This window comes from Syngnathoides biaculeatus, chromosome 4 (genome assembly GCF_019802595.1).
Source record: "Syngnathoides biaculeatus isolate LvHL_M chromosome 4, ASM1980259v1, whole genome shotgun sequence".
NCBI classification, from domain to species: Eukaryota; Metazoa; Chordata; class Actinopteri; order Syngnathiformes; family Syngnathidae; genus Syngnathoides; species Syngnathoides biaculeatus.
In genome coordinates, this window is record NC_084643.1 from 2,268,582 (window position 1) to 2,284,780 (window position 16,199).

The 16,199-nt window shown below is 44.5% G+C and overlaps 1 long non-coding RNA gene across 1 annotated transcript; it reads right to left on the bottom strand.

The window, feature by feature from the left end:
- Window positions 1-1,689: 1,689 nt before the first annotated feature.
- On the bottom strand, window positions 1,690-15,298 carry LOC133499654 (uncharacterized). The gene is made up of 3 exons (XR_009794709.1): window positions 15,147-15,298; window positions 14,891-15,012; window positions 1,690-2,437 (listed from the first exon to the last, which is right to left on the bottom strand). It is a non-coding gene; the product is annotated as an uncharacterized LOC133499654 (long non-coding RNA).
- Window positions 15,299-16,199: the final 901 nt, after the last annotated feature.

The following is a 16,199-nucleotide window of genomic DNA, read 5'->3' on the forward strand; positions in this document are numbered from 1 at the left end:
TTTTGTTTGGTTTCCCGCTGTATTCCTGTGCTCTTTGCGTAACAATAGGGGAAAGAACGCGGGTGATGAAATTAAATTCAAAGCACGTGTGAGTAGCAAAGTATCCTGTTGGTGCATCTAATCAATATTACAGCTTGGCTTCTCTTTGTTGTTACTTTAATCAAGTACAAGTTTTGCTTCTCTTAATCGCTCGTTCCCGAGATGAATGTTACGCGAATGCTGCCCAACATATTTATACATCTGATTAGTGTCTTTAAAGGTCAACTGTCATCCCTATAAACAATCTAAAATAGATATTGTAGTGAAAAATACATATAACATTATTCACTTCAATGTCTATACGAAAAAATAAATATGAGCGGAAAGGGCGTCATCCATGCGTAAAGTTGTGGGAGTGTCATTTGACATCCAAGTGGTAGCCATATTGCCTGCATGTCCTGTCCGTGACGTCCCCCCGACATTCGCCATTGAAAACACGCTGTGGCCCCTACTATGGGAGATGAACACGCCTCTTATGACACGGAAGCATCCATTTTTCACGACGAAATGGGTCTCTTGGAAAATTATGAAAGGTAAAAGGTAAATCCATCCTTCAGAGTGTTCGAGCAATAGCCACCAATGAGACAAGCCGGCATTTTGGCTAACACGAAGGAACAACCAGCTACCTCCTGCAGGTAAAACTAAGGCCGCTCCTGCCCCGTATGTCACTTCCTGCTTCTTCTCAAAAACAAATCCCTCGAGAGGATTTTCATGGCGGGAGTTACAAAAAGCCATATACGTCAAAATCATGTTTTGTGGTGAAAAAACCTATGGGTCCATACCTAACCCTTTTTTCACTAATAACTAAAAATCATCCATTTCATGACACTTGACCTTTAATATATGCAGCCTTTTTTCATCATTTGGTAATTGTATTAAGCAAGCACACTTTTAAAATCATAAATACTTCTTTGTTTTTTAACCAAGTTACCATTTTGCTGTTTTAGCCATAAATAAAAAGAATGACACATAAGGGCACCCAATCATATAGTACATATTGCTTCATCCTTTTAACAAATACATTTCATAGCCCTATTAAAAGGGGTCTTCGTCTGTCCTGTCAAAAAGCAGCCTAGCAGGGTTTTTTAGTTTAATTACACTATCCAATTAAAAAAAAAAAAAAACGGAGCTGTATTCTGCTCCGCCTCTCCTTGGGTTTGAGTGGATATGACATTTACAAGGCTCGCCTTTTAAGCAGACAATGGCGTGATTGATGAGGTGCAGACGCTATGAAGGAGGCGATTGCCATGTGGAAGCAGTGCTTAGTGCACTTTGATTTATTTATCATCTGTTTCCGAAGCAAGGCCGGCCGCGGCAGGTCCGCCGGGGCCGGCGGGAAGACGGCGTGTAAACACGAGAGGTTCCCGCCGACAACCGACGCCGAGTAGCCGCCGTTTAAGGAGAGCCGGTGTGACGGTCTGAGCGCTCCCCCATGCTGAAAAGTCTCCTTGAGATTAATGCGCATGCGTTACTAACAGGGGAACGCTGGGTACGTAGCAGACGCTTACTGGGAAATCACCCACTCTCATTTCTCCTCCTCCTTCTTCTTCTACATAGAGGGAGCCAACATACGGTATATCCAAGCCCTAACCTTAAAAAAAAATGAAAAAGTTGATAGAAAGATCTTCAAATATACGTAAGTTGGCTGTGTTCATCTTTCTGAGACGTCCATAAGTGTTACGTGTGAATTTAGACGGACGTCCCCTTTGTTCAAAATGCGACAAGGCAGTTGTATTGCGTTTCTGACAATTTAATCTCACACACATCAACACAACACAAACACGCTAAAATAGCTAACACAAAATAGGCGTTCAAGAACAGAGTAGTTGAGCCACAACGGCGTATCGTCACCAATGTTGAACGAGTGTTCCCAGACAAGCAAACGTTCGTCCCAGCGGGTTTTCCTAGTTAGCGAAAGTTCCGGCCGGTCCGAAAAAACAAAAGGCAGCAGGCGTCCGTGTAGTTAGTCTTCCAAGCAGCGTAGTTTCCCAGAGCAGCGGTGAGGTCGTAAGAAGAAGCCTCCGAGTCGGTTTTTCTCATCCTTATATAGGTACTCCTCGAAACATTTTGCACACATGACAATAGCGAACATGAACTCAAGTTGTCGAATGGCACACGTTGAAGGTTGGATATGGGATGTTTCAGACTGGTCGGAAGTTTACAAAATATGACTTAATGCGCATGTGCGTTAATCACAAGAAGACTTTTCAGCACCGGGAGCGCTCAGACCATCACACCCGGCCACCAAATTGCAGTTGTCATTGAGTTTATGATTTGAGTTGAGGAAATGTTGTTCTTCACGTTGCCGTGCGGGGGGCCTCTTGTTAGCTGGCTCTCGCTGTTTGGTGTTTTCACTGGGATTAAGTCCTTCAGCGGGAGAACAAAACTGGACTTTCTCCTGCAGAACAAGAAATTCGGCCGCTTTTTGTCATTGTTAACAATCAGTGTAAATACATCTCCGCTGATGAATTGGTCACGGATCACAACACAATGTGAAGGTAACTTTGAATTATTCAAATTTGATGAAACGTTTCCAAGTATGTAAAGCTTCTTGAATCTAGCAACATTTGGCATTATATTCATTTTTTTGTTGTTGTATTTTTTTTTTTTTTTTTTACCTCACCACCCACAGCAAATTGTATGCATATACAGGGAAGAAAATGAGTATTTGAACACCCTGCTATATTGCAAGTTCTCCCACTTACAAATCATGGAGGGGTCTGAAATTTACATAATTTATACTTACAGGTGCATGTTCACTGTGAGAGAAATAATCCAAAAAGAAAAATCCAGAAATCACAATGAATGATTTTTTTTAATGATTTATTTGTGGGATACAGCTGCAAATAAGTATTTGAACACCTGAGAAAAGCAATGTTAATCTTTGGTGCAGTAGCCTTTGTTTGCAATTACAGAAGTCAAACATTTCCTCTAGTTGTTCATCAGGTTTGCACACTGCAGGAGGGATTTTGGCCCACTCCTCCACACAGATCTTCTCTAGATCAAACAGGTTTCTGAGAAACAAGGAGTTTCAGCTCCTTCCAAAGATTTTGTATTGGGTTTAGGTCTGGAGACTGGCTAGGCCACGCCAGAACCTTGATATGCTTGTTACGGAGCCGTTCCTTGGTTTTCCTGGCTGTGTGCTTCGGGTCATTGTTATGTTGAAAGACCCAGCCACGACCCATCTTCAATGCTCTGACTAAGGGAAAGAGGTTGTTCCCCAAAATCTCACAATACACGGCCGCGGTCATCCTCTCCTTCATACAGTGCAGTCGTACGTTCCCATGTGCAGAAAAACACCCCCAAAGCATGATGCTACCACCCCCATGCTTCACAGGAGAGATGGTGTTCTTGGGATGGAAGTCATCATTTGTCTTCATCCAAACACGGTTAGTGGAATTATGACCAAAAAGTTCCATTTTGGTCTCATCTGATTGCATGGGGTGGACAGGTGTCTTTATGCAGCTAACGACCTCACACAGGTGCATCTGATTCATAAAGGCATGGAGTGGAGGTGGACTTTTAAAGTCTGATTAACAGGTATTTGAGGGTCGTAATTCTAGCTGATAGACAGGTGTTCAAATACTTATTTGTAACTGTATCACACAAATAAATTGTTAAAAAAAAAAAAAAATCAGGATTTTTCTTTTTAGATTATCTCTCCCACAGTGGACATGCACCTACCATGAAAATTTCATACCCCTCCATGATTTCTAAGTGGGAGAACTTGCAATATAGCAGGGTGTTCAAATACTTGTTTTCTTCAGTGTAAGTGATCTGCGAACTGGAATGCTAATTTCCACAAAGCAAAAGGTAGATAAAACGCTCCATCATCTCTTCCACAATGGCTCCTGCTGTTGTCTTAGCATGATGATAGTCAGTCCTTGGAGAGCAACCGTGGATGAGCCACCTTTGTTGCTCGAGTGCGGCCCCCACCCCGGCCACGCGGAGACTGAAGAGGGGAGTCGGGAGACAGATGCTTAACGACTCCCTCAAGGCCACGGCTGCGGGCCTTATCGCGTCCGCAGTTTGTGTGTGCGGGTTGCCATAGTAACGGACCTCGAGGCATCAATATTGGCGCACGAGCTGCCTGAAGGATAAACACGGAGGATGTACGTAACGTGTAGCACTCTGCATGTTTCCCCCTCACTTTCATGTCAATTTTGTACGAAGCGAACTCCACTTTCAATGACACGTTTGGTATTCATGATCTCTTTCGACCGGCGTTTACATAGCAATGACATCCAACTTTCGATGACCATTTGCAGATTTATGTATTTTTACAAATTTCAAAATAGGCCGGCATTGTTTTTTTCCCCTGCAGTGCATTCTGGGTAGTGACGTCCAACGGGGATGCGCCCGAGGCCCGAGGTAGTTTTTAGCAGTCGCCGCAGTAGCGGCCCCCTCCAGCGACGGAGAACGTTGAGGCATTTTAGTTCCAGCCAGTGTCCGATCAGGAAAATGAGGAAAGACAGGAGGAAAAAAATGAGGATGAAGATGAGAAGAAACTCGACTTGGTCCTTTTTGGAAGCTACCGCTTGGAAAATATCTGTTGTAAAGAGCTTGTTTTCATTTCTGCAGGTTCCCATAGTGCTTATTCATTTTGTAAGATGTCATAAATCTATTCAGTGATAACAGAGTAAAGTTTCATGCATCCCTGTTTTTCCCACATTGTTTAGTGCAAAATCTGATCAAGGTACGCGGTAGGCACCTCCTCTCTTTTGAGGCTTTAATTGTCACATGCGGCCGTTTATGCTCCTTGCGACGAAAAAAAGTCGGCACTGCACTGGACTGAAGCCGTCGTTCATAGCCAGACACACCGTTGAGCTCTCCCGTGATCTGGGGACCATCCATGGCTTCGAACAACCCTGAATCTTTTGGCAGATCCTCCCACCATGAGCGCATGCCTCTTTTCTTGGATTCGGCCCTGATTGGAAATCGCATTCCAAAGCGTTGCAGTATGGTATTTTTAACTCTTTCCACTAATGATGAGTTGTTAGCAAGTGGAGCAGCAACATAATTTTATGACAGCCATGTCTGTCATTTGGGTGGGGGTGGGGGGGGGGGGGGGTGGACGAAAAAAAAGTTTTTCAGATGTGCAAAAACGGGCCCAAAGTTTATTGCTGTGGAGAGAATCTGCAAACAGGCCACCGCCAGGATTGCCTCTCTTCATTTCCACTTTCTGGGAGGAGTAGATGAAAATAAATTCATTTAGCCGGGGCAATATTGCAAGCGATGTGACTGACGACAAAACTCCTTTCAGCGCCGCATTGACTCGTGTCTGATTCATTTGATTTCAGCGCACTTTGACAGTAATTTTTTTCCCCAGAGTTGCTCGTCGCCACGCTCTTCAAAGCCTTGCGATGAAGAGACTCACGATCCGGGATACAAGTCCGACTTCGTAAGGGTTAGACGTTGTCTAACGCTTCTGATGAAAAGCTTTGGATGTTCTGTGGCTCTGTGGACGATTACCCAACCCTGCTAGTCTGCTACAATATTAAAAAAAATAATAATATTCCACCACCCTTCGTTTTTCATGGTAGCATACAGGTAAGTGCCCATATATATATTCTTAATATATTTTACATTTTTTATAGTTATGTTGTAGCTAACAAAAATTGCTGCAATGTGTGCTGAGCTCTGTAACGTCCGTGCACCATTCCTCGTTGATATAAAAATTATATTCCACCGCCTTTCATTTTCCGTGTTAGCATACAGGTATGCCCTTCTCCTTCGTGATTTCTGTCACATAGAGTAAAAGATCAAGGGTACAATACTGCGCCTTTGTGAGGCAGTCCTGAGTCCCATGATGGGTGTATGCCACGTAGCCTAATAGTCAGTCTGGGTTGGATGTGCTGTCGGTCGCGTCTTCAATAAATGCAGTTAGAAACATAATGTCGTCCACCTTGCGTACGTATGAGTAACGGAGCTCAGGGATAAAAAATGGCCGCCGTTCGAAGCAGCACAACGGGTGACGACGCGTGAAAACAACCCATAGATTATAGTTGTTTATCTCCCGCTAATTCATTCATTATGCGTTTGCGGTGAAATGGTGAAAACCGTCAGAGCTACAAAAAATGCCAAATTCTCTTTTAAATACAGCAGTTTTCATCAGATTTTACTCTTCTTGCCAACAGTGCACGCTACCTACTAGAGTGAATGAGCATGCAATTCAGCCCCGCGAGTTGGGATCTTCGTAAAGTGAAATTCAATTTTAGTTCGTCACATCGCATCGCACCCCATCCCCCCCCCCCAACAGCGCACGGGAACGGTCGGCTTGATTATGCAATGGAATGCCGACTATTTGGTCGCTGTTCAATCGGGCCCATCAAGTTGCCCGTTGAACATTCCACAAAATAGAAACAGATAAATGTCCAACTTGAAATCTAAGTCGGAGTGAAGGGCAAAAAGAAGCTAGAAAAAGGGTGGCATCAAGAAAGAAGAAAGACTCAAAATATATATTTGTACTGTATTACCTCACAGGTCTTAGTTAATGTTGATTTGAATGTGCAATTTCAATGATGCATATGGCGATAATTTGTCAACAGCTTTCATCCGGATCAATTAATATCTACCTGTGCCGTGCTACACTCAGATTAATTATGACAGAATGACAAGGACTAAAGCACGTGGAAATATTTGATGTAGTTGCTCTGATTTATAACACAAGCTGTATCCCAATCGAATGGATGTGTGTTCGTGGGGGGTGGGGGGTCTTTAAGTTTGCTACAGTTTTAGTGGCAGGCGGCATCCCGCAGAAGAAACGAGACTAACAAGGGCTGCTTGAACTGTTGTCGTGCACCGCAGTGCTCGGATCCGGTTTTGGCACATCTGGCACAGCTTCCACAAATAATTGTTTCTCTGCTTTGCGCCCTGTCAATAAGATGGACACTCACAACAACAACAAAAATTACAATAAAAGTATCGGCATGGTGCATCAGCTGGTAAAGCTTTGGCCTCACAGTTCTGAGGTCACGGACGTGATCCTGGACCTGCCTGTGTGGAGTTTGCATGTTCTTCCCGTGCCTGTGTGGATTTTCTCCGGGCACTCCGGTTTCCTCCCACATCCCAAAAACATTAATTGGACACCCTAAATTGTCCCTAGGTGTGATTGTGACTGTAGCTGTTTGTCTCGATGTGCCCTGTGAACAACCAGTTCAGGGTGTATCCCACCTCCTGCCCGGTGACCGCTGGAATAGGCTCCAGCACGCCCCGTGACCCTCGTGAGGATGAGCGGCTAAGAAAATGGATGGTAACATAAAAGTCTTTTAAAATTTGATTGGTGGGTATCTATGATGATTACCTCTTTGAACAATCGCAGCTTGTAGCAGTTTTATTCCTAGTGTTGAAGGTCCCATGCCATCAGAACCCAGCAAACACACACTTATTACATATAATACTCATAACATATGGGTTTCTTTTAATGTATCCAAATACAAATGCGCATTTAACCCCCCCCCTTTTTTTTTTTTTAAACCAACATTTTGCTGTTTCTATGTTGACTACGGCTACAAGTATCAAGTAATTGAATCAGAACGCGCAAACGCCGTATTGTCGGCTAAAGCACAAAGGTCAGCCGGCCTTTGCATATGTGCGCACACCCACGTGACACGCACAGAACGGCCCGCTTCACAAATGTCAACGTTGATGTCAAGTTCTGAATGGTGGCAGCGCCGCTGAAAGGAGCCCGATCAAAGTGCCACGAGCCGTTTTGCTAGTGACAAAAAATGCTTACATTTAGCACATTCAGAGGACAAAGTCCTGCGGCAATTGTGAGGAACAATTAAATAATTGGCCTTTCAAAGGCAAGATTGATTGTCTAAAAGCTGTTTTCGGCGAAGAATCCATTAGAGGAAACCATTTTTTCTGGCTCCTTGACATAGTGTTTTTATTAATTTCTACTTGCAGAGATACATGATTCTTGGTTGTTTTGTTTTTTTTCCTCTTCTGTCAGTAGCCTGTATGATGAACTATGCAACACGCAGTGCCGCCATCACACGCGCAATTTAGAATCCACCTCTGATTTGCTGTAATTACACACCTATATATTTTCTTCAGCAACAAAGTGATCTTTCAGCACAGGCGGCTGCAGTGAAAACTACGTACGTAAGTGATGAGTTAATTGCGATGTTTTGATGAGTGAGAGTGTGTGTGTGTGTGTGTGTGTGTGTGTGTGTGTGTGTGTGGTGTGTGTGTGTGTGTTTATTCTGCGTGTGTCTAAAGCAAGCTGCTCACGTAACGCAGCATCATTTATATCCAAGCACAAGTCAGGTCGGGCAGCTTGCACCCATCTTCTTAAACTTGACTCGGAGCAATACATCCCATTTCGGGTCACCTGTACTCGGGTCTCCCCTTGATTTTTTTGAGGTGTAAAGAAGATTGAGTCAGCATGGCGAGGAGGTTGTGTGAAGTTTGAGGGCTGGTTGTTAAAAACATATCATGGCACGAATCTGAAGGGGCCTGTGGCCATCTTGAGTCCCCCTCTGTTGTGCTGATGGTTTACAGCCATCGCCATCTGTGTCAAATCCTTCCTCTCCCCTCACGGATGGGCCGGCCCTTCTATGCAGTCGTTAAAACGGCGAGCGCGCACGTCGCTTCGCCTGCGATCGCGTGCGGACGAGAGCCGACTTGACTATTGTCCGTCAACGTTTTGAGCTCTAAAGCTACCAAATTGCTAATCTCGTATTTTTCATCTCGTCTTCCAACTGGCCAATTAAAACTGGATTATAACGAGCAGACAATCTTCGTACGCAGTTTGGGGAGTACTAAAAATACGCTGAATGTAGCGGTTTAGCTGGAGACTTAAAAGATTCAGACCAGATCACAGAACACGGAGTGGCGAGAAATGAGATGAAGCTCCTTCTTCGTCACGAAAAGGTTACGTCCAATTATGCAAGGACTACAGTTGTGTGCTAACGAGAACTTTGGCCAAAGGCTGCATACGTGTGGAGCGTTATTACCAAAAATCAGTCTGGTACCGCCGTCAATGGACCTTTCCGACCTGTCAATCACTCATACAATAATAGCCAATCAGATAGCGGCATTGTCTTAACCCCTGGCTTGACACACCCCTCTCGCCATATTGTCCCATAAGCAATGCTGGTTGTCAGTAGCGTGCGCTTGGAAAAGTTAATGTAAGAAAATGGTCCTCAGATGCGCTTGGGGAACGTGCAATTCTGATGAAAGATATCCAGCTAGGTTACAAGGTGCCCGGTTGATTCATTTTACAAAGCCTAAAACACAGTTGACGAAGTGTCTACGATGGATTAAGGCTCGCGGAAGAGCGCACGTACAACTAAATGTGGACAATATCAACAAACACAAGGCTGTATGTTCGAAGGTAAGTGAGGGAGAAGTATCTTCTCTGAGTTTGATTACGAGCCCAGTCAAATGAATACACCCACTCACTGATAAAGACTACACTGATATTGCTCCTGATCTTTCCAGGTAAAAAGTACTCACCCTGCTTTACATTCACAGTACGATTCCACAATTTTATCCGTTTGGATTTCAATATGAAGTTTGTGAGGCGTCGAACTTTTTTTTGCATCGATCGTCAACATTTCGCTGTAACTCTGACATTGCGTCCTGCTCCGTCCAAAATCTTAATTCCTTGCGTGAAATAGTTCACACCTCTCTGTAGAACTGTCTTGGACAAGTCTGACGCATTTAGCAAAAAACATACGCGAGAATCGACTTCAAACATGTCTGTTCACTCGCCATTTTGGAAGATTGTGGAACATGACTAAGGGGGCGGAGCTTAAGATCGCCATCGAAGAAGTCCATTGCAAGGGGAAAAAAAAAAAAAAACAGATAAATGCTTCACCTGTTTTGGAAATGCTCAAAAAAGAAAAGAGCAGACGCCATTTTCTAAATATTGCTCATCACTTCACACCGTCATAGAGATACTCTTATTACAATGCGCTTGTAATTTGGAGACCTTTACAAATGTACTGCATTTGCGTGTTATCCCTATCAAGTTGTGGGGAAAAACTTTGCTCCATGATGGAGTGCAGTTCTTCACAGTGAATAAAGTCACTCCAAACTGAGCGTTCGATTGCAAAACTGCAACCAAGTTTGTGTCAACATTGGCAAAAGATTAACACTTGATTCAATTACTATTCATAAAAATTCAGGCATAAAATTGGAATCAAAATGATGAAAACTGCTAACGCAAGTTGTCATAACGCTTCTTCAATACCTCATGTCGTAATCCGGCCAGGTACAAAAGTAAGCTGACAAATTTTGCCCTCAACTCCTATGTATACAAGAAATGCAAATATCGTGCTTGGGGTTGCTGCTAATGTTTTAAAGGTTGCTATGAATTACCGGGCGAAGCTGCTGCTACATGCATCGCCGCACGACTCCATAAACCTTGAGGCTGATCGCAGTGAGGAAGTGCACGCTGGAGTATTATGTAAATGTGAGGTGAGGGAAGTGTATTTCAGGAAGAACGGGGGGGGAAGAAACACTTTATTTATGTGTCCCACATCTCAAGTTCTATTTCAATCATCCCCCAACCCCCTTCGACACAATTCCGCCGCCACCCCCTCGCAAATGCCGAGAAAAGGGACCGGCAGCTTTGCTCCGGGGCAGTCTGGTCCTCCTGTGACTGACACCCTCCGCTGATGCCCCCCCACCAGGATGCTTCCCATACATCCTGGGGGGTAGTGTGTAGAATTAGCTTTAAAAGTAGGACGCAGATAATTGTGTGGACAAGAAAGTGTATCACTGCTCTGTCATGTTCAAGTTCCTGCCACTCAGCCTCATAAGGCTAATCTAGGGGAACTAGCTCACGCTGCAGGGGCACAACAGCTCTGCTTTTTGGACTTATACGTCTGCACTGGGACGTACACTACATGCTAATGCACTCCTCAGCCCGTGGCAGCTCCATGTAATTAATATGTATGAAAGGTATTAAAAAAAAAAAGAAAAAAAAGAGAGAGAGAGAGAGAGAGAGAGAGTCTGGCACTGGGTTTGATTCATTGTTCCTCTATGTCGGCTTTATCGTATTAATAACGAGGAGGATTAAGAAGGTCAGATCTGACCCGGTAAACATGTCACGGAAGTACTGTTGACAATCGAAAGACAGGAAGCATACGCACGCTGGCGTAGATATGAATTACCCGCGTGGCGTTACAGCAAACAGATCTGACAAAAGTGCTCGGATTCCATTAATTACACACAGACGGGCTCCCATTCATCCAAACGGTGAGGAGTCACATTTTTAGCGATGCGGCCTGTTTCTAAAAGCGCATTTGTGGCGATAGATACTTTTCACTGACGTCACACCGACCACGTGTTTGTTTGTTTTGGACGTCAAGATCGTGTCTACATATTACGGCTAGGAAGCGATAAATGTATACTTTTCTGGTGGTTGACATAATTATAATATTATAATATGTGGTGAGCCACATAAATATAACCCACGTTAAAAAGTACAGTTGGACTCACATCGACGTTATTCAATAACACGACAACAAGATCATAACATGGTGTCAGAGTGACAGAAGTATAACTACGGACTCACGGGAAAGGAAAAAAAAAAAAACAAACAAACGAAGATGACGAGGAGGCGTTCAGTGTTCCAAGTCACCCAATTTACCAGATGCGTGGGGAAGATTCTAGCAACACGCCAAAATCATGTTCACGGGACCGCTTAAAAACAGAGGTGAAGAGGAAAAGGGCAGTTTCCTCCTGGTGTGGATCGGCGAAAAAGGACGGGATACGTGGACACTGACCAGAGACGAAGATAAGTTGCTGAAAACTTATTACAAAAAAATTCTCTGATTACCTCACTCCGAAAGCAAACCCCATATTTGCTAGATGGAACTTTCACGAGAAGGCGCAAGGTAACTGTGAGTCATGTGAGCACTTTGTGACAGAACTAGCTGTTGCTTAAAGACTGACTACACAAACAGCGATGAGATGGTCAGAGACCGCATACTTTTCGCTACCAACTCACCGAGTGTGCGCAAAAAGTTACTCAGCCAGGGGCCGGAGCTCACGCTCAAAAAAAAGCGATCGACATAGCCAGCTCCCACCAGTTAGCAAAAGTGCAGCTAAAGGCTACGGCTAGCGACAGCCACGAGGTTCACGTTTTCCACCCCAAAACCTGGAAGGCAAAGGTTTCACTGCGGGTGCGAGGAGGCATATTGACAGCCCAAACACCTCCGTAAAGATACGTAACAAGTGTGGAGGATACCACAGTAAATTAGCTTAATGCTCAGCAAAAGGTAAACAATGCCTGAAGTGTCAGACCCCTTTTTCTGTCCGTTCTCACGACCACAAGCCACACAATGAAATACCGTGATGAAAAGGCCGTAAGATGCTTACAATCGAGCCAATATTCACAAAAAGATCACTAAAACACACGAGTTGAATTGTAGTTTTGCCCTCCAGTGGGCGTGGTAAACAAAAGTCATGTGATTCATGACATCACGTGAAAAGTATCTAAAGAGGAAAGATTTCTGGAGCCTGCCCGGTGTAGGTGTGGCCCGCGAACCGTTGGCGCGCTCCTCTCTCCTCTCACTTGCCCGCCTGCCGAGGTGGGCGCACGGGGGAACTGTTTTCAACAATCTGGATTTCCATTCCACTTTGTCTCCCGTGTGCTTATCGTGGAAAGATCGGCCGTTTTATTAGCAATGAAAAGGACCCGTATATTTTTATGCTAGAAGCTATTAAATGTAATGAAAGGGGAACACCCTTCTGTGCATGAAAATTCTCCAGATTTGAGTTGCACTACAGAATATAGCCGATACAAGGCCACGGGGTCCATTTTTATCTTTGGATTCTTGCGTTAACCTTCCATTAAAAATTATCTATGTTATCATCCCCCTCGATTTAGTCTAATAAATTCCGGTTTTATGAGCCATCTAGGAGGAGAATTATCATGATGTTATAGTTTAAGTAACATATGTTCCAATTTACTGACATCCGCTGAATTTGATGTGGCATGAGCCATCCATCCACATCCTCGTCGTCATCATCATCATCGTCATCATCATCATTATGCTTCTGTGGCATGAAATTTCCCTCAATAGTTTGCCTCTGAATCTTGGTGATCAAGCAGCACACGGAGCCAGAAATTGAACAGCTTGCTGCTGAGCGAGGAAGACGACCGCCGGAGAAATGAAGGAAGTCTCGCTATACGCTTTACAAACGGACATCAGAATACAGACTGGAAAGAAGAATTGGTCGCATCGCTGATAAAAACGCATTTTGTGCATTAGTATTTGTTTTATTTTTAAAAGGTGACATTTTTCAGGAGATTTTTTTTTTACTTAATAGACCAAGACTGGCTTCACTGCTGTCCTGAAATAAATAAATAGTATTTTTCTGCCAATGGTATATGGAGGCCTTTATTTTATCCATCCATCCACTTTCTTTGCCGCTTATCCTCACAAGGGTCGTGGGGAGCCTATCCCAGCTGTCAACGGGCAGGAGGCGGGGTACACCCTGAACTGATTGCCAGGCAATCACACCTTGGGGCAATTTAGAGTGTCCAATTAATGTTGCATGTTTTTGGGGGGGATGTGGGAGGGAACCGGAGTGCCCAGAGAAAACCCACGCAGGCACGGGGAGAACATGCAAACTCCACACAGGCGGGGCCGGGATTGAACCCGGGTCCTCAGAACCGCGAGGCTAACGCTTTACCAGCTGATCCACCATGCCACCCCCTTTATTTTATTTAATGTTTATTTCTCTTAAGTGGCAGACACATCTGGCTAATATGACTTCTCTTATGCAGTTTTCGACGAGATTATACTCTCCCTTCTGAAAATAATATTTGTCCTTGACATGAGTTTCATGTCATTTCTCGGTTGCGTTCAGTTGAAAGGTTTATGATGTCGTGCTGAGGCCCAATGTAATTTTTCTATCCATTTAGGAAACGTTTGGCATCCTGCTGTGTATAAATAGCCCCTGACGTCGTCATCTGCAGAAGTGAGTTTCCACAAGGCATTGACGTCATACGTTTTGGCGCTGGATGAATCACGGAAAGGTCGCGGTGTAAAACTCGAAAGTGATGTCACTTCAGGTGAGACAACTCATACTGCATAGGGTTATCTTTTAATATGTTGCAAGAAAGTCACTGCAGTAGCAATACTTTTATGTAACGTCCAGACGCTGATGACTCACTCACTTAGCATTCTAAATTTTGTTCCGGTCATTTCTTACACCGTATTGTCATGAGGCTTTTTGATAACGCTCTTGTATTGAAAGTAATTCATTTTGTGGAATGTAGAAATTGCAATTTGTCAGTAGCAGCCAAGCCGACCTCAGAACACAAACTGAAAAATGCAATTTTAAAGCAAAGACGAATCTAAATAAAAGTCAACACAACATGAGAGAAGCAGGAATCCCTTCCAAGGTCTTCCTTTTTCAGGCACAACCACCATTACTGCAGTACATGATATTTCCGTAAAGAATCGTTGAAGTTAAACACGTAGATACGGAATGATTTGCTTTTCTCGTTCTGTTTACAGTGAGCGCTTTGTCTTTGTCTCTTTCACCACTCCAGAAATTCTACTCTGTTCGACTGGTGGACTCTGATCGTCAGTAAAGTGAAATTTAAAAAAAAAAAAAAAAAAAAAAAATCAGAGGAAGCTCAAAAACTCCACAGTGACACAGTAAAACTGTTCCAGCATAAAGATATGGATTCTCCATTCTGCTTCATCCGACAGCCGAACAGGACACACACACAAATACCATGGAACAAAAGATATACATTTTCACATATCACCAAAAAAAAAAAGCATCAAAATTTGAATTTTTTCTGCGCCCCTCCACCCCTTCCACAAAACCAAAATACATTGACTCGTTCAAGAAATTCCCCCTTGACAGCTCTCACCTCTGAATCATACACCTGCTTGCTTTCAGCGTGCCAGTTGTCCTCACTCGCTGTCTGCCCGGCCAGGTTGGCCGCAGTGTTGCCCTTAGGCCCCGCGTTGTGTCGGGAGCCCGGCTGGCAAGCTGGGCGGGTGGCAAGCTGGGCGGGTGGCATGCAGGCGGAAGGGAAGAGGAAAGCAAGGAAGGGAAATGAGATTAATAATAGTCTGGTCTGTCTCTGGGTCAGCAAGCAAAAAAGACAAACGAGTTTCGTTTACCTTTCATTTTGTTGGATCATCTCTTCAACATTAACAGTCAAGAATCTTGACTCTTGAATATCCATTCATCCATTTTCTTTTGCCGCTTATCCTCACAAGGGTCACGGGGAGTGCTTGAGCCTATCTCAGCTGTCAACGGGCAGGAGGCAGGGTACACCCTGGACAGGTTGCCAGCCAATCGCAGAGCACATTGAGACAAACAGCCACACTCACAATCACACCCAGGGGCAATTTAGAGTGTCCAATTAATGTTGCATGTTTTTGGGAATGTGGGAGGAAACCGGAGTGCCCAGAGGCCGACTCTTGAATATTGTAATGAAATTTGATTTCACCATCTATTAACCAATTAGTGTTATTTGGTATTGTTTGATACCAAACAACAACTGAGTTTGTGAAATTACACTTCAAAGTAACCTTAATATTCCATTATTTGTACATTTGCAGTATTACGCCTCCCTGAGGCCTTACCTTATCGTGTTGGATGGGTTTGTGTGTCCCAATGATCCTAAGAGCTAAGTTGTCTGGGTGAGGTGCAGCTCCATAAACCCCGATGGAGAGTACATAAAAATTAAACTGGGTTTTCCACTTGCCCAAATGCAGGCCTGGAAGTGGGGCTCGAATGTGAGCACCTGGTGCCTGGGCCTGCACGCATGGTGCCCAGCTGGGCACAGCCCAAAAGTGTAACATGGCTCCTCATTCCCATTAGCTCACCACCTGTGGGAGGGGCCGGAGGGCTCGGGCGAGATGGACAGTGGCCGAAGACAGGGACATTGACGGTCTGATCCACGGCCACAGAAGCTGGCTCGAGGGGCGGGGAATGTCACCTCTCTGGCAGGGAAGGAGACCAAGCTGGTGTGTGAGGTCGAGAAGTTCTGACTAGATATAATCGGGCTCGCTTCCACACATGGCTTGGGCTCTGGTACCAGTCCTCTTGAGAGGGGTTGGACTCTCTTCAGACTCTTCCACTCCAAAGTTGTCCACGGCGAGAGGCGCAGGTGGGGCTATGCGTATTGCCCCCTGGCTTGGCATCTGTATGTTGGGGTTCACTCCCGG